Source organism: Leucopleurus acutus (genome assembly GCF_964270905.1).
Source record: "Leucopleurus acutus genome assembly, chromosome: 13".
Lineage (NCBI taxonomy): Eukaryota > Metazoa > Chordata > Mammalia > Artiodactyla > Delphinidae > Leucopleurus > Leucopleurus acutus.
In genome coordinates this window covers 21,973,208-21,991,647 of record NC_139155.1, presented here as the reverse complement: position 1 = coordinate 21,991,647, position 18,440 = coordinate 21,973,208, and the positions used below count along the sequence as shown (strand labels likewise).

At 39.6% G+C, this 18,440-nt stretch overlaps 1 protein-coding gene across 1 annotated transcript in view; it reads left to right on the top strand.

Moving 5' to 3' along the window:
• The window catches only part of DCC (DCC netrin 1 receptor), a gene marked incomplete at both ends in the record, with an annotated part of 1,161,813 nt that overhangs the window by 277,541 nt on the left and 865,832 nt on the right, over window positions 1-18,440 (top strand). The gene's annotated exons all lie outside the window — the stretch shown is intronic.

The following is an 18,440-nucleotide window of genomic DNA, read 5'->3' as shown; positions in this document are numbered from 1 at the left end:
TTATATACATATATCTCTTATGTATTATATACATATCTGTTCTATGTATATAATATGTATATAAAATTATATATATGAAATATATATATCATACAATTTTCAAAACTAAGAAACTAACATTGGTGCCTTACTAATAACAAAATTCCAGAATTTATTTAGATTTCACCAGTTTTTCCTCTTTGTGTTTAGAATTCAAGCCGTGGTAACACATTGCCGTTAGTTGTCCTTTCTTCCAGTCTCTACTGGTCGATGACAGTTTCTCATTCTTTCCTTGTTTTTTATGACTTTGAGGGCTCAGGCTGGGTATAAGAGCTCAGTTTAATTTAGACTGGACTGTCATATTTTAATACCTGGAAATGAATCAGAGTTGCTTACCTAAATGAGATTGTTTTTATAATTGAAAGTGACCAGGAAGCCATGGATGGTAGAGGTGTTATCAAGGAGAAATTGAGGGAGATGTGACAGAGGAGGTTAGAGGGCAGAGTTTGGAGAAAAATAAAGGCTCTCTTAGGTGTCACTTCATTGGGTTTGTCCCATTTGGTAAACCAATGACTTTTGCATCAGGGAGGGAAGAAGAAATGATAGCCATCCCAAGTACCCCCAAACAAGCATTCAGTATCTATTAGAGCCAGGTACTATGGAACATTCAGGAAGCAGCACATCTCTCAAGTTTATAATCTGGTAGAGGATATAAAACACATATTCATCTAGTTCAAAATACAAACAGGTAAATGCTGGGGCGATGAGGAAAAAAAAGGTGTGATTTGCCTTTGAAAGGGAGGAAAGTATCAGGAAGTTAAAGATGATGAAAAAGTACTCTAGATGGCGCTTGCTTGGTGGTGGGGATGTTGGGAGGTGGGGTATGATTCCAAGCTTGGGAGCAAGAGAACACTCGGCTTACTTTTTGAGGTGGGAAGGGTGCTGCAGAATTAGATGCGTAAAGGTGATTTGTAAGAGAGACCAGAAAAGTAAATTGATTAGAGATTAAATTAAAGGCCCTAAATACCAAGCTGGACTAATGACTTTTTCTATAGGCAGTGGGTTGGGATGAACAGAATTAGACTAGTTGGGTGTCATGGTCTGAGTTATGCCTTTAGGAAGGTGAGTCTGGCAGGAGGGTGTAGTACGGCTTCGAGAAAAGCCAAGAGACAGAGAGGAGACATTAAGAGGTACCAAAAAACAAAACAAAAAAAATGGAGAAGGGTGAATTCAAGGACACTCATGCTTAATAATTCTCATTTTCTCATTAATTGAGGAGATGACATCTATAGAAATTGGGAGTGGGCAAGACTGAATGTTTGAATAAGATGGTACATGCTTAGAACAATGGCTGTGAGGAATGGCTCAGGAGGCTTAGTGAATCAGAGGTTAAACATAAACACTTCCCAACCACATTGAGAATCCATTTGAGGGAAAGACAAATGACATTTTGAGAGACTCAATCAGAGTAGTTTTTGACTCTCAACTGTCTTTCGAGTTTCTGATTTCTGAGGTGAACTCACTTTCCCTTATGTATTTTGGAGACCACTTTTTATAACCTCCTCTTCCCCTGATCCAGTTTGGAAGTGGGAGAGGGAGTAGGTTGCTTATTATTTTTTCTTGTCTTTGCTTTCTAAACATGTTCTGATTTCAAAAAGAAAAAAAAAAATTACACTGAGAAATATGAGTCATCTTTTTTTCCTAAAAAGTAAAACTAAAAAAATAACAGACATAAGTAATGCTACAGTTTGTCAGTGAAGCATGAAGGGAAGCTTATTTTACTATTTGAGGCAGTTTCCGATCCTAGGATTTAATGGGCTTGGTTTTGAAAAGCTGACTGCCAGATCAAGCAACTTCTCATTCATTTCATCAGTTTATATGTAGCCTAGGGCCTGGCTCAGAGGTATGACAAAATACCTAGTATGAGCAATTTAATTTTATGACAGTATATCCACACAGATTATTGGGTAAGGAATTATAAGAACATCATTTCAATATCTATATTAAATATAAACTTGCACAAATATTTTACACTAGAGATCCCTGCTATTCATTAAAGTAGCAGGCTTACTATTACTAGGCATTTGTAAGCAAATATCACTGACCTAATTCCTATTAGAAGAAAATTCCCCATCACTGCTACCATTCTTTAGAATAGAAAAAAAAAAATTATTCATAGATCACAGAAACTGCAAAGGAAGAAACTTTACAAACCACCAAGTCCAGCCTCCTGGCAAATAAACCATTTTTTTAAAAATCATGGTCACGGCCTTCATGATTATGCATGAAGTGATGCAGAATGAACTATTTGTTTTGTATAACCCCTTCCCTTGTTGACGGCTCTAACCTATAGCAACATCTTTGTTATATTTAACCAAAAATTACCCCTCTCTGAATTTAACTCATTGGTCCCAAGCCCCTGTTTGGATATGTAAAAATAAATTTAATAATCATCTCCAAAGCTCCTTATCAAATGTTATAAAAGCTTTTATTCACTTACTGGGTCATCTTCGCAGATGAAACGCCACCATTTCCTTCGGCCATTTCTCAAACAATATAGCTTTCTTGTTCTCACTATCCTGGTCATCTTTTTTGGAACAATCTTTAATCTCTCAGGTTCCAAATGAGGCTCAGTGCTCAGTAATGGCATAATTCTCCAGCTGTGTTCTTACATCTTTTATTCTCTAGGTTTTATTCGTACCAGCTATTGCTTTAGCTTCTTTTCAGAAGGCCCTTTAGACTTTTAATTCAGACAGAACTTTTGGTCAGCAAATTCCCTAGATAGCTTTTACCTCAACTACTATCAAGGAAAGATTCTCTTGGTTATATTTATCCAATTGATTTATATATATATATATATATATATATATACTTTTTTTTTTTTTGTAAATTTATTTATTTTATTTTTGGCTGTGTTGGGTCTTCGTTGCTGCGTGTGGGCTTTCTCTAGTTGCGGCAAGCGGGGGCTACTCTTCGTTGTGGTGCGCGGGCTTCTCATTGTGGTGGCTTCTCTTGTTGCGGAGCACGGGCTCTAGGCACGCAGGCTTCAGTAGTTGTGGTAAACGGGTTCAGTAGTTGTGGCTCGTGGGCTCTAGAGCACAGGCTCAGTAGCTGTGGCGCACGGGCTTAGTTGCTCCGCGGCATGTGGGATCTTCCTGGACCAGGGCTCGAACCCATGTCAACTGCATTGGCAGGCAGATTCTTAACCACTGTGCCACCAGGGAAGCCCTATCCAATTAATTTTTTTTTCACTCTTTAAGTTTTTACATTTACCTCTATTATATTTCACCCTTTTTGTCCATTGTTTTAATCTAATGACAGATATTCTTGACAGTTTTGTTTCGTATAAATATGTTTGACAGTTTTGTTTGGGATGGATTCCCAAAACATCCCATGGTAGAAATGATAGAGATCATGAGATCATTTAAGGTTTTTTTTTTTTTCTTTGCCATTTACTAATTTGACCACGTTCTTTATAAAAATATTAAACTGGAAATAAATCAAGGATAGAGCTCTGTGCTACTCCACTAGACAACTGTTTCTGGATTTTTCTTTTGTTGTTGTTGTTCCTTTTCAGCTGTAACATTTGGAGCTCATGGTGTTTGAAACATTTCCCTTTGAGTATGGACAGTCCCATTAACCAGTATTCTTCAGATGCAGTGCAATTGTTCAATTTATTATAAATCCAACTAACAGTACTTTCATTTTACCAGTATTAAGCTATAAAATAAGACATTATGGAGACCTTTCAAAAATCAAAATGAAAAGATTTTGTGTCACATTCAGATTTCCCTGATCTATTCTTCTATAAATTCCTACCCTTACTAAGAATCATGAAAGCCAGAATGGCACATGGATCAATTTTCCCCACACAGAGTCCAGACCTGCTGTCACACACCCCTCTCACTAATAACTTTTATCTTTGAAAAGGCAACTGCCCCTCAGTGAGAACCAGCATAGGCTCCGGTCATAAGTTAACACCTAGGACTTGATTATTAAAACTCCCACCGACTGTGCTAGAACGGAAAAAAATGCCCTAAAGTAGAATGCTTGGGTTAAATGGCTGCATTTCACTAGAAATGGAAAAGTAACTGAAGGGGCCAAGGAGTGCCCCTCCCCCGCCTTAATATAGATGAAGAAACAGAGATCCCCGTTGGTTTTCGGATTTGCCAATCAGTTAAATAGCTAAGGTAGATGGAGAATTGTCTCCCAATTCCTCAGCTAGTGCTCTTTGGGGAAGGCCCTGGATTTGGAGACTGAGTTTACTCTCAGCTCTTGTCTAATTTTGGATGAATTTCTTCACCTCTCAAGCGCTTACTCTCCTTATCTGTGAAGTGAGGATGTTGGCTAGTTATGAACAAAGCTTCCAAGTACTGCCCTTTATTACTTGGCAGAGGGGAGAGGGGAGCTACAGTAAGTGGAGAGTTTGACTCCTTGAAATTCTTGGTATTGCTGCAGATGACAGCTTATAATTCGGAGCTCTGAGACACTGACTCAGTAACTATCCAGTGATGGTGATGTCTTGACTGTGTTTAACCAATCTTCAAAGCGTTCAGTAATAAAAATTGCTGTTTTGCTAAATCTCTGCATAAACGTATATTAAAAATATAGTCAGCACAGTTCTTTGGTGAAGAGAATTTCCTTCCCAAAGTTTTTATTCCTGAGGTGGTTTGGCTTTCATGTTCATTTTGTTTTTGTTTATTTGAACATTTTGAATTACGCTTGAGAGTAAACTTGAGTTAAATTAGAGTCCTATTAAATTTTTTTCTGGCCTCATTTTTTAGTGTTTTCCCTCTATTCTAATTAGATGACATGGGGAAAAAAATAAATAGCTATCTTCTGCGGCCTTAGCATGTTCAAAATGAACGAGCCATCCCGTCGTTTTCTGTACTGTTGTAAGGCACTAGATGGAAAATGTTCTCATCAGGAATTATACAGTCATGAATTTACATTGGCCTCTGCATTTATACTGAAGGCCAGTTACTTCTTTTAAATTTCAAAGTAAAGTTTTCTAACCAGGGTGACTTTTCCCAGAAGTACGACTTCTCGCTCTTGGTTCTTTTCATCCACCTGGTGGTCAGAATAAGGCTGCGTGAAGGGGTAGAGGACTGATCACTCTGATCAATACCACATTACCAGCCTTCAGGATTGCTGTCTCTGTGCGTGTTATCCATGGAGCACGGCTCGTGGCTGCAGGAACCGCTTTCTCACCTACAGTGTCGATATTCCCTACTGCTGCTTTTTTTGGTTTAACTTTGGTTAATACATTTTGAGATGCTGCTGGGGTCCGAATGCTGAAAATCCAGCAAACGGAATGAATCAGTTTTCCTCCAACAGGACCGTCCTGTAGAAAGGGACATTACTGTACCATACTGTGAGATACTTAATACACAAAACTGGCATGACTGCACTGGTGATGAACTTGAGTTTAAAAGGGGATTAGACCTCTATTTCTGAAGGCTGCTGAAAGACGTACGCTATAGCAGAGTTTGGGTCTCAGGAGGGCTCATTAGATGAAAATTAAGTGAGGAAGTCCTTCCTTTCTCCCCTCCCTTCTTCCCCTTACTTCCTGTGCCTCCTTCCTTTCTGCTCAAAGCTTACAACCTCTCCGTGACATGTTTTCTGAGCTTCAGGGTTTGGCCACTGGCAGAGCAGTGGCATCATTGCAAAGAGGAATGCATTTTTGCATGAAAGAAATCATATCGTCCATCTGATATGCCTGGAGGGAAAAAGGACCTCTGCAGTTGCACACAAACTTCCGTTGTTTCCTAGGGTGCTAGGTACTACGGGGCAATTTATTCCCATCTGGACACCATTCCAAGTGTGAACTTGAGTGTTTACAGGTCCCTTAGCTTTTGACCAGGGTTGTCTTAGAGCTGATAATTAGGATACCTGAGGCTTTCTCACACCTTTCTTTGGAAGAGAAACCCATGCCTCACGTTATGTATCCAGAATTACTTTCATCACCATAAAAATCGCTCATCCAAAACAACACCCCATTCCAAACTTGCTGATTTTTAATTTTTTTTAAGGTTTTTATTTACTTTTTAAATTATTCTTATTTTTTGAATTTTATTTTATTTTTTTATACAGCAGGTTCTTTTTTGTTATCTATTTTATACATATTAGTGTATACATGTCAATCCCAATCTCCCAATTCATCCCACCACTACCACCCCCCCAAACTTGCTGATTTCTGACTGAGCAAAATGTACTTTATTTCATATGGATTTACTTTTCAAAGTCTATTATTCTTGGTTAACAATTGCATCCTACGAGCACACACTCGTAGAAGGAAGAGATTAAAAGTAGATTAGGCAGCAAAAAGAGGTCAGAAACAGGCACATGTGGAATATAAAATTTATCTTCCAATGCAGAGAATACATAATCACGCTTCTGAAGAATGTCTTCCAGTTTGCTTTCTACCACCTGCTTTGAGTTATTCTTCATTTTCTCCTACTAAAACCCACAGGAATGCATGAGCTCCTGATCACAGTTTCCTATGTGAATGTAGATAACTTGTCAGCTGGGAGGAATGGAAGGCTCTCTAGAATAGTAGCTTATTCTAAAACTGGAGTGTGAATCAGGAGCATCCAGTGGACCTGTTAAAACACAGACTTCTGGGCGCCGCCCCTGAAATTGTTCAGTAGGACTGGGTGGGTCCTGAGAATTTGCATTTCTAATAAGATCTCAGGTGATTCTCAGGCTACTGATTTAGGATCCAACTATGAGAAAGACTATTCTCAGTGAATAGATCTACTTTTATGTCTGGCGCTGGGCTTGTGGTCCATTTAGAGGATTAGAAGCCTTCTCTTTCTTTCCATCCCTGCCCCTTATTATATGCACTTCCCCCACAACCACACCTTTGATTTTAGGTGACAAAAGGTGATCAAAGCAGGAATGCTTGTTCAGGATTCCTCTCACGTCCATCATGTATCCCGTATCCTTAGTGACAGATCCATGTTTTAAATCCATGAAGGACACATACAAAAATATAAATTCAGGAATCAAATCTAGGGGCCCCAATTTCATCCAAGGTGTCCCCAGTCCTTGTTTCCACTTCGCTTATCATCTGACCCAGGAGTCTGCAAATGATGGCCGAAGGCTGGTCATTTGTTTTTGCAAATAAGGTTTTATTGGCACACAGACACCCGCAGGTATTTATGTATTGCCTGTGGCTGCAATAGAGGAGTGGAGTAGTTGCAAGTAAAGAAAATGAAAACTTTGTAGGGTGCTCTTAGAGTTGGGGGGAGGAGGAAATACCAAAAGGAAGTAGAATATTTTCACAGGTATCTTCTTAAGGTACTGAGAGAGGGAACTCCTGCAAAGAGGGAATACTCTGCAGAACTTGTCTTTCCCTTTAAAATCACATCATTCTTTCATCACATTAAAAAGAACATTAGGAAGTGAATAATGAAAGCAGATGCATTCTCTTCTCTTGTGAAGCTGGGAGAGACTGGGGTTTGGCATTTGCATTATCAGGAGATCTTCCTTCCTAATAGTTTTGTTTCTGAAGGGAGTTGGGGGAGAAGCAAGGGATGGTAATTGTTCATTTATTGATTTCTTTGTTTTGGTCTTCCAACAAGCGGCAGACAACCATGTTTCCTTATGTGGTTTAATCTTATTACACAGTTTCTCTGTGACTAAAGCCTTAAACTAACAGTTCATAACGGGATTACATAGATAGGCTTATTTTCCACAGTTTTCTAAGCAAGGTTATTCAAGGATACTTCCTGAGGTAGTATTCTTTCCCCTTATGTTCTATTTTCTTTTTCTATATTCAGGTCTGCTTCATTCAGTTTTTGCCTCATCTTCCTTTCCTTTGCCTCAAACCTTCAGTTCAAGAGAGATTTTCTGTAAGAAAAGGCAGTGCTTGCTCTTTCTCTCTCTCTAAGGTAGGATTGCTTTAAAGCTCATCACAATGTCAGCGAGGATTTACGCATTAATCCGCAATGCACATGTGTGTGTTGAATACACAGGGAAAGGGGGTTATATCAAGAAAGCCAAACAAGGTTTCTTTTGAATCTGCTGCTTCCCTCAGAAATAGTAGGTTATATGATAGGATTAACATCACCTCCTCACCCATGCAATGGACTCAACGTCAAGGGCAAATAATAATTTCTTATGTAATGAAGGGAACTTCACATATACTCAGACAGTAAATCACACAGATGAGATCCCTCAGTAAAGCCTTTTTTTTAAAAGGCACTCCATTAACCAAGTGCATCCTCGTAAATTGAAACAAAATTAAATTAATCGCAGGCTTGCATCCTGTAATTAAAATTCCATATATAAATTAATTCTAATAAAAATATTCAAATATAAATGAATTCTTCTTCTGTTTTTTCACTCCCTTTCAGTGAGGGTGTGAGTAAAATGGTATCTTGTAACATAGTTTAGTATAAGAAAACTCATTACCTTTTATTAGTGGTACTGAGAAATGGCTAGGGCTTCAACTTTATACTAAAGGTTGTGGAAGTTTAGTTATGGGAAAAAGTACCTTAGGATTTAGGTTGGGAGTTTATTTTTCTCACTGAAACTGCAGTGAGGTTTGTGATTTTGTATACTCTGGGGCCCTTCTTTTTTTGCTGTAACACTCCTGTAAGTAGATTCAACGATCCAAAGCTAGTGGTTTCAGTGGGATTACAGTCATATCTGGTGACCAAAGTACATATTTACGGTTGACTGAGAATCGTAGACTGTTAGAGCTAGAAGCGACATTAATATCAATAGTAATGGGGACAGGACCTTGGAAAACTGACTCCAATTAATCAATAAACTTACCTGTTGAACTTCCGCTATGCAGTGATGACTGGGCGGGGAGGCACAGGAGTATAGGTGGCCTTTACTGCCTCATTAAGGAGCTAGGGCACCAAAGGCTTAAAGACGTAACTAGGCAGAGAGATGCATGGGAAGTGACAATTGGTTTATGCAGAGATTAAATATTATGTGAGCTCAGAAAACGGAGAACTATGAGGTATGGCCTCTTTTAAATGATGTAAAACTTGAAAAACATTCTAAATTACTTAGGTGGTGGAAAAGAAGCAGATATAATCATTCATTCATTTATCCACTCAAGAACCATGGAGTACCCTCCTTGTGGTCTTTCCATATTCTCTTTCCTTCTGCGACAGTGGAACCTGTTCCCTGCTCCTAATCAAGGTCAATTTTCAGCTTGAAAGCCTCAATCCTAAACCATCTTGCCTTCTTCAGTGACTTGACTCCTGTTAAGTCCCACTCCCCTTTCCCATTTCATTAATTTCTCTCCCTGCTCCATCAATATACGAACATGCTTTGGTGTCTTCCGTCTTAAACAGACAAGCAGGCAACCTCTTGCTTCTACACCCCGCTTCAGACGTTGCCCCAATACAGGCTCCTATTCACAACAAAGCATCTTTTGAGATGCTGTCTTCACACTCTCTCCATTTCCTCATTTCCTGGTCACTCTCAGCTCCTCCCATGAGACTTTGACCACCACCCTCCATCAAAGCAGCTCTTCTTAGGTCATCAGTGACCTCCACGTGGGAAATCCCAACGTCAGTTCTCATTCCCCCCTACTGCCTCCCATCACAGCATCTTTCAATACAGGTGATCACATTCTCCTTGGAGAAACCTTCCTTTACTGTTTCCCTTCTGTCTCTCATTTCGTGGGCAGCTCCTCTTCTGTGTTCTTTGCTGGGTCTTTTCTCTACACCTGACACTGCAATATTTGCTGTAAACAGAGCTTGCTGTGAGCCCTCTTTTTTTCTCAGGATGCATACTGTCTCTCTTTGATCTTAATCAGCATCACTGTATTAAATGTCATTTAGAAGCTGAGGACAACCAAGCCGTTTCTCTCCAGCCTCACTCTTTTCCTCATAGACCTGAACTTACCCAACGGTCTGCTTGACACCTCCATGTGGATGCTTTACCAACACCCCAAGCTCTGTCTGGAACATGGTTCTTCATTGCTTATGACACTGTTCATCCTCCAGGTGTCACACAGTTGGAAACACACAGTTGGCAAAAGCCAAAAACTTTGCTTCCCCCTTGACTTCTGTCTACCCCACATTCAATTCACAAGCAAACCCTCCCAGCTCCGTTTCCAAAATAAATCTCCAATCTCTCCACTTTCTCCATTTTCGTGCCTACCTTCCTGGTCTAAGCTTTTCAGCTTTCTCCTGCAATATTACAATAGCCTTGTCAGTTGGGCTCTCTGCTTCTCTTTTCACCCCAAGCCGTGCCAGTCCCAACCTTTTCTCCATACAACTAGGGTTATCTTTATAAAAGCAAATCAGGTCATCCCCCTCTTAAATCTTTTCAGTCTCTCTCCAATGTATCTGAAACCTGAACTCTTTACCAAGACGTACAAGACCTTATAACATCTGGCCCCCACCTTGTACCTCCAAACAAATAACCATGTGTTTCTTAGCCCATCCCTCTCACACTGGCCTCTTTTCTTTTCCTTAGACAAGCCAAGTTGTCTTACAGTTCAGGGTCTTTGTCATGTTGGGACAGCGTTTCGTGTGCTTTCCTACCTGTAAGTTCCCATTTTAAATCTCACCTCTTCAGTGAGGTCTTCTCTGACTTCGTTATCTTAAGTAGAGAAGTAGAGCCCCAATATTCTTTATTGCACAAAGTCCTTCTTCGAACTTGCACAATTTGCAGTTAATTTGTGATTTCATTTGACTATTGGCCATCTCCTTCCTCCAGAATTAAAGTCCACGAGGGTATAAAGACATCTGTTTTGGTCACTGCTATGTTCTGAGCACCCACAAGAGTTTCTGGAGTGATGCCAGTGGTGGGTTAATATCACGGGTAAATAAGATGCCTGTGCAGTGCCAGGGACCTGGGGATACGCCAGACATCAACGCTGCCTCCAAGTCACTGACAATCAAGGATTTACTAATTCTCCTTAGGCCTCAGGTTTCTTAACATGAGCACAGTGGGATTATAATGTGTTGCATACAAAGAGGGGGAGCGATCACAGTTATTTTGTTGTATAAAGTCAGTCCCAGTTTAGCCTGCAGAGGACAACCTCCTTCTTTCTGTAAAGAAAAAAAAAAATGTTCCACTAACTAATTCTTGAGGGACGAGAAGGAAAAGCAGTTCTTGCCTTGCATGGGGCGGAGGGTGGTCTTCATACGCATTTATACTTTTCTGGCCTCGGAGCTGGAGTTTGACCTGGCACGTGTTCAGTGTCACTCCTCCACGTAATTCACTCACTGTCTTTGGTCTCACTTTGACCAGCAATACTCAACTGTCCCTGGGTCATTCAGTCCCTGCTTTTCTGTGCACTTCAGCAGCTGGTGTGCTGTATAATCTGATCGCTCTGCCTCGTGAGGTATTTGGTGTGCTTATATAACTTCCCAAGGAAAAAGTATTTGCCTTTAACCTTTCCAATTCTTGGTCTTTGTCTTCACATTCCAAGTTGTATTGACTGTGGGAAAGGTTCACATCTTTCCTTTTCCTGTGACTCCTTCCTAAATTAGAACATTACAATTAGGGTGACCTTGGAGACTTTCTTTTTTTTCCCAAAGAACAGAATCTTCAAAGATCTTTGCTTTTGCTTATAAAACATTTAACATACTTGGAAACTTTTTTTTATTATGAAATTCCAAAAGCAATTATGATCATTCTTAGAAAATATTATGCAAACCAGTCACGTACCAGGGAACCACCACCCAATGTCTCTTATACTGTAAGCGAAGCGTTCTTTTAAATATGCCATCGCCTTGCTGGCCATATTCTGATATATAGTGTTTATTTTTCAGTAAATGGGGCAGCTGGCTGCAAAGCTGTGCCTGTTATAAACTTACCTTCGTCTGTAATGTCCCCTTCATGTAGTCATTGAGAACCACAGACTTTGTTAATAATGTGGGCTTGTAGGTCAGTTACAGCTGGTGAATGTGCCTTTCTTCCAAATGATCACTACTCCCTCTCAACTTCCCCTGATTTACCAAAAGGAAGCTTCAGAATCCTGGAAGAACAGAGGCCTACAGAGGAAGAGGGTGTCCTGGCAGTTTTACAGGTAGCAAAATGAGGAGGGAGACAACCCTGTTCAATTCATGGAAACTGGTCTCTCTTTGGTAGAGCTGGTCTGAGCTATAGCCTCTTTTTTTCTGGTTCTGTGAAACGGCATCACATTGTGCCCCTGAAGCTGTAGGTGTTGTTAACATTGAGGAGGGCATCAGGTGGGCATCTGTGAGGACAGGTTGCAGATGCCTCTTGTGTGCCAATGCCAGCACATGGGCAATATCGTACCTCCCAAATATTGGGTAAGGGTTCCTTTCGCTCTCTGAAGCCATTTGTTTTTAGGTGTGTCACTGAACAAATATATTTAAATTGGCGCGGCCATGATGATAGTACCACGAGAAAGAAAAGATCTAGGAGAAAGTTTGTCAGGCAGGTTTCAAATAATTCTGTCTTTTCAAAAACTGGAAGAAATTTTAATTAATTAGACTTTGCAGGAATGTCATAGGAGAGCAATACATAGTCTACGGATTAGTCCATCAGTATGTTACGCTCAGTGTTTTCTTCTAGCTTTGTCCTTAACGTGGTGTTCTTTCTGTTTGTTGTAGAGTTCTTCATTAAAAATGGAAAAAACTGCCGCCCACCCACTGTTGAATCTGTGGCTGTGCCGAATAGGCATTAGACATTGCTGTTGATCTTTTAGATTATTTTGTTTGTTTGTTTAGTTGAGAAAGCTATTACTAAATCCACATGGAAATGTGGCCATTACCAGGTCTTGGCCAGTAAGAGCCCAATACCCAGATACTTGGTGGGGGAGACTCACAAATGATGAAACCACATCACAAATGAAGAGACGACATATGAAATCTATCCAATTTAACAACTAAATTGTTGTTAAACAATTTGTAATTAAAACCTGTACAGGCATACAAAAAATACGTGCTTATCCAAATAAATTCTTAGAAACCTATTCAGTTATAATTTAACAGAGACATAGGGCAGTCCAGGGGTTAATTCTTCAAGAGGTTTATACACTGAGATAAGGAAAGGCTATGAGATCTGGGGATCTGATTCCTTAGAGTTAGAATAATATAGGTGTGAGGTGTTACGGGGCAAAATCTCAGTATTTCCCCTTAGATTCCAGACTATGTCTATGCAGTCTTAGGCAAGTGACTTTATTTTACTGAGCCTCGACGTCTTCATTCGTAAATGGGAATAACGACAGTGTTGAGATGAAGTTTAATTAAGGTGATGGTTATACAATCATGCAGTATAGTGCCCGGCACATAGGAAGGTACATAGTGAATGCCATCATGCCAGAGAATGAATGAAATCTAGGGCTGCTTAGCTGAAACAAAATAAAGCTGATGTTTAATGGCCTCTGGGTAGACCTTTATGAGGGGCAAATTTTGATATAAATCTCTCAGGACAGTTCCTACTTTCCCTGCTTAGTTAATTATTACAGTATCTCTAGAAAGAAGCAACAAGAGGTTCAGACTTGGACCAGAAGATGATGGCATTGCAGGAAGTGATGCTCAGGCATTATCCTCTGATTCATGGGAGCTGCCTACTATGTACCTTGCAAGTCTCCCATCCAAGACTTTATATTTTTTTTCAGATTTATCCTGTACTTTATTTTATACATATTCATTAGGACAGATGACATTTTAGCAAAGCTTCAGCTAGGGATTTCAAACTGGATTTTAATGAATACAAATTGAAACAAACATGGCATCTTACAGTTAATTTTCTTTAGTAAAAAAGTCAAACTATAGAGCATTAAAGTGAGATTTCTAAAAATTAGGTTTTTTTTGTGTGTGTGTGCAGCCCTCTTTTTTTAAAACATCTTTATTGGAGTATAATTGCTTTACATTGTTGTGTTACTTGCTGCTGTATAACAAAATGAATCAGCTATAAGTATACATATATCTCCATATCCCCTCCCTCTTGCGTCTCCCTCCCACCCTCCCTATCCCACCCCTCTAGGTGGTAACAAAGCACCAAGCTGATCTCCCCGTGCTATGCGGCTGCTTCCCATTAGCTAGGTGTTTTACATTTGGTAGTGTATATATGTCCATGCCACTCTCTCACTTCATCTCAGCTTAACCCTCCCCCTCCCCATGTCCTCAAGTCCATTCTCTATGTCTGCGTCTTTATTCCTGTCCTGTTGCTAGGTTCTTCAGAACCTTTTTTTTTTTTTTTTTTTAGGTTCCATATATATGTGTTAGCATACGGTATTTGTTTTTCTCTTTCTGACTTACTTCACTCCGTATGACAGACTGTAGGTCCATCCATCTCACTACAAATAACTCAATTTCGTTTCTTTTTATGACTGAGTAATATTCCATTGTCTATATGTGCCACATCTTCTTTATCCATTCATCTGTCGATGGACACTTCGGTTGCTTCCATGTCCTGGCTATTGTAAATAGTGCTGCAATGAACATTGTGGTACATGACTCTTTTTGAATTATGGTTTTGTCAGGGTATATGCCCAGTAGTGGGATTGCTGGGTCATATGGTAGTTCTAATTTTATTTTTTTAAGGAACCTCTGTACTGTCCTCCATAGTGGCTGTATCAATTTACGTTCCCACCAACAGTGCAAAAGGGTTCCCTTTTCTCCATACCCTCTCCAGCATTTATTGTTTGTCAATTTTTTGATGATGGCCATTCTGACTGGTGTGAGATGATATCTCACTGTGGTTTTGATTTGCGTTTCTCTAATGATTAGTGATCTTGAGCATCCTTTCATGTGTTTGTTGGCAATCTGTATATCTTCTTTGGAGAAATGTCTATTTAGGTCTTCTGCCCATTTTTGATTGGGTTGTTTGTTTTTTTGATATTGAGCTGCATGAGTTGCTTGTATGTTTTGGAGATTAATCCTTTGTCAGTTGCTTTGTATGCAAATATTTTCTCCCATTCTGAGAGTTGTCTTTTCGTCTTGTTTATGGTTTCCTTTGCTGTGCAAAAGCTTTTAAGTTTCATTAGGTCCCATTTGTTTATTTTTGCTTTTATTTCCATTTCTCTAGGAGGGGGGTCAAAAAGGATCTTGCTGTGATTTATGTCATACAGTGTTCTGCCTATGTTTTCCTCTAAGAATTTTATAGTGTCTGGCCTTACATTTAGGTCTTTAATCCATTTTGAGTTTATTTTTGTGTATGGTGTTAAGGAGTGTTCTAATTTCATTCTTCTACATGCAGCTGTCCAGTTTTCCCAGCACCACTTATTGAAGAGGCTGTCTTTTCTCCATTGTATATTCTTGCCCCCTTTATCAAAGATAAGGTGACCATATGTGCATGGGTTTATCTCTGGGCTTTCTATCCTGTTCCATTGATCTATAGTTCTGTTTTTGTGCCAGTACCATACTGTCTTGATTACTGTAGCTTTGTAGTATAGTCTGAAGTCAGAGAGCCTGATTCCTCCAGTTCCATTTTTCTTTCTCAAGATTGCTTTGGCTATTCGGGGTCTTTTGTGTTTCCACATATATTGTGAAATTTTTTGTTCTAGTTCTGTGAAAAATGCCATTGGTAGTTTGATAGGGATTGCACTGAATCTGTAGATTGCTTTGGGTAGTAGAGTCATTTTCACAACGTTGATTCTTCCAATCCAAGAACATGGTATATCTCTCCATCTGTTTGTATCCTCTTTAATTTGTTTCATCAGTGTCTTATAGTTTTCTGCATACAGGTCTTTTGTCTCCTTAGGTAGGTTTATTCCTAGGTATTTTATTCTTTTTGTTGCAATGGTAAATGGGAGTGTTTCCTTAATTTCTCTTTCAGATTTTTCATTATTAGTGTAGAGGAGTGCAAGAGATTTATGTGCATTAATTTTGTATCCTGCTACTTTACCAAATTCTTTGTTTAGCTCTAGTAGTTTTCTGGTAGCATCTTTAGGATTCTCTATGTATAGTACCGTGTCATCTGCAAACAGTGACAGTTTTACTTCTTCTTTTCTGATTTGGATTCCGTTTATTTCTTTTTCGTCTCTGATTGCTGTGGTTACAACTTCCAAAACTATGTTGAATAATAGTGGTGACAGTGGGCAACCTTGTCTTGTTCCTGATCTTAGTGGAAATGGTTTCAGTTTTTCATCATTGAGAATGATGTTGGCCATGGATTTCTCATGTATGGCCTTTATTATGTTGAGGTAAGTTCCCTCCATGCCTACTTTGTGGAGAGTTTTTATCATAAATGGGTGTTGGATTTTGTCAAAAGCTTTTTCTGCATTTATTGAGATGATCATATGGTTTTCATCCTTCTATTTGTTAATATGGTTTATCACACTGATTGATTTGCGTATATGGAAGAATCCTTGCATTCCTGGGATAAACCCCACTTGATCATGGTGTATGATCCTTTTAATGTGCTGTTGGATTCTGTTTGCTAGTATTTTGTTGAGGATTTTCGTATCTGTGTTCATCAGTGATATTGGCCTATAGTTGTCTTTTTTTGTAACAACTTTGTCTGGTTTTGGTATCAGGGTGATGGTGGCCTCGTGGAATAAGTTTGGGAGTTATCCCCCTTTTGCTATATTTTGGAAGAGTTTGAGAAGCCATCCAAGACTTTAGAAAAGCCATTTGCTTAGTGATCCAAGTGACCTGTTAGGAGGTGCCCTTTTCCTGGTGTTATAGAAACACATATCTGAAAGAAGTGCCTGAACTCTAGAAACGTTTGCATGTTTGGGTGCTGTGCCCTTAGTTTGCTATTTCTTGCTCTTCATTTTCAATTGATCCTTCTTCATGCTACACCCTGGGGAAGAGGCCCTCATCCCAAGGCCTCCCTCTCTCAACACCTATCAAGTATCTTAAGCCATTAACTTTCAGCACCTATTTGAAAGCGTATTTTTCTACACGAACTTTGGCTTAAGGAGAGAGACAGAGGGAGGGAGGGAGGGAGAGAGAATTATATTTGTTCTAATATAATGCTTTAAAAATAAATACATTTGGGATACTGTTTTCTAACTGTCATTTACTGTTGCTCATGAGTAGTTGTTATTTAATTGTGTGTTTATATTAAACATTCCTCATGCCAACGTGATAGCCAAAGGCTTGACTAATAGAGAAAGAAAGTAAAATAAAAAGCTTAGGTGGAGGACACATGAATAAATAGAAATAAAATTGGTTATTTGAACACGAGGTCTCCAAAATGGATTGTTTCCGAAAGGCATCACCTTGCACAGCCAGTGGTTCTTTCTCGGCTCCCAGCCAGTGTACACTTGAGTAAGATGTTGTTCTTTTCTTCCCCAGCCTTACGAACTGAGCGAATCTTAAATGGGAAAGAAAGAATACTAGCCTTATTGTGGGCCTAGCCCTCTTCCTAATGCTGTCTGGCCAATTTTCCCAAAATAGGAAGAGTTCTCATGCTTGCCTGTGCTGTGGCTTCCAGTTTCAGGCTGCATTTTACTAATTATGTCACCATTTGTCTGAAAGAGAGACATGTTGGGTGACTTGCTTTTCAACTCAATGCAAATTAGTTTATGCTTTGAGATTTGCTGATCTCACCTCAATTGGGAAAATGTCTGACTATATTGATTGATCAAATGAAGGACTCGATGAAGTCAAGTGCATTTTAGACGCTTCTTAAATTGTCCTCAGTTATTCCTTCTTAGAAAGCTGAGTTTTGTGAGGATGGCATTAAGATAGAAGAAATAACCCCTCTCAGGTCCTCTCTACTTTAAGGTAGTCATCTGCTCCAAACTAAGGCCTTTGCATATGCAGTTTTCCTTAGAGGAATCTCCTATGCCAGCTCTGCAAAGTGACTCTCATCCTTCTTTCGCCTGTTAGCATCAGCATCATTGCTTCAGAGAAGTCTTCCCCAAGTTCCCAGGCTATACTGCTGGTCTTTATCATACCTTGTCAGAGACCTGCGTTCCTCTCCGAGAACAAATTACTCCATTTCTTAAGTATATATTCCTAAGGATGATATTGTCCTAATTCGTTCTTGCTTCCCTAATGACAGTGTAAACTCCAAGAAAATAGAAACCTTATCCATTTTTGCTCATTGCTCTATCTCATCAGTTAGCGCGAGAGTTTGCGCACAGTAAGCAGTCAACAAATGTGCTGAACGAACGAACATAAAGTTTTACAAGTGCACGGCCTCCTGGATGTTTTATTGCAAATTGACTCGCACAGGGCAAAAGAGGGAGCCAGACTGAGGCTGGACCTCAGTGGCATGAGTTTCAATACGGCAGCTGCCAGCAACATTTTTCTGTTTTGCTGCTTAGAGAGCAGCTCAACATCCACCACTTCAAAGTTGAAATTCCTTTCCCACTCAGGTAGTTTTCAGTCAATTTAAAATAAACTAAAATTGAACTCAGTAGGCATTTCATTACTGTCCGCTCCCTCCTTCTGTTATCCTTCTTAACGGATACATCGCATCCTGCCTTCTCAGAGCTTACGTTTCTGCATTTTGATGGCGAGCATGCCTGTGGTTTCATGCTCCCGTTTGTTCTCTTCTGCTAATGATCCTTACAGCTGTTTTCTGCTTATTTTTATAGATTGGCCAGTCTT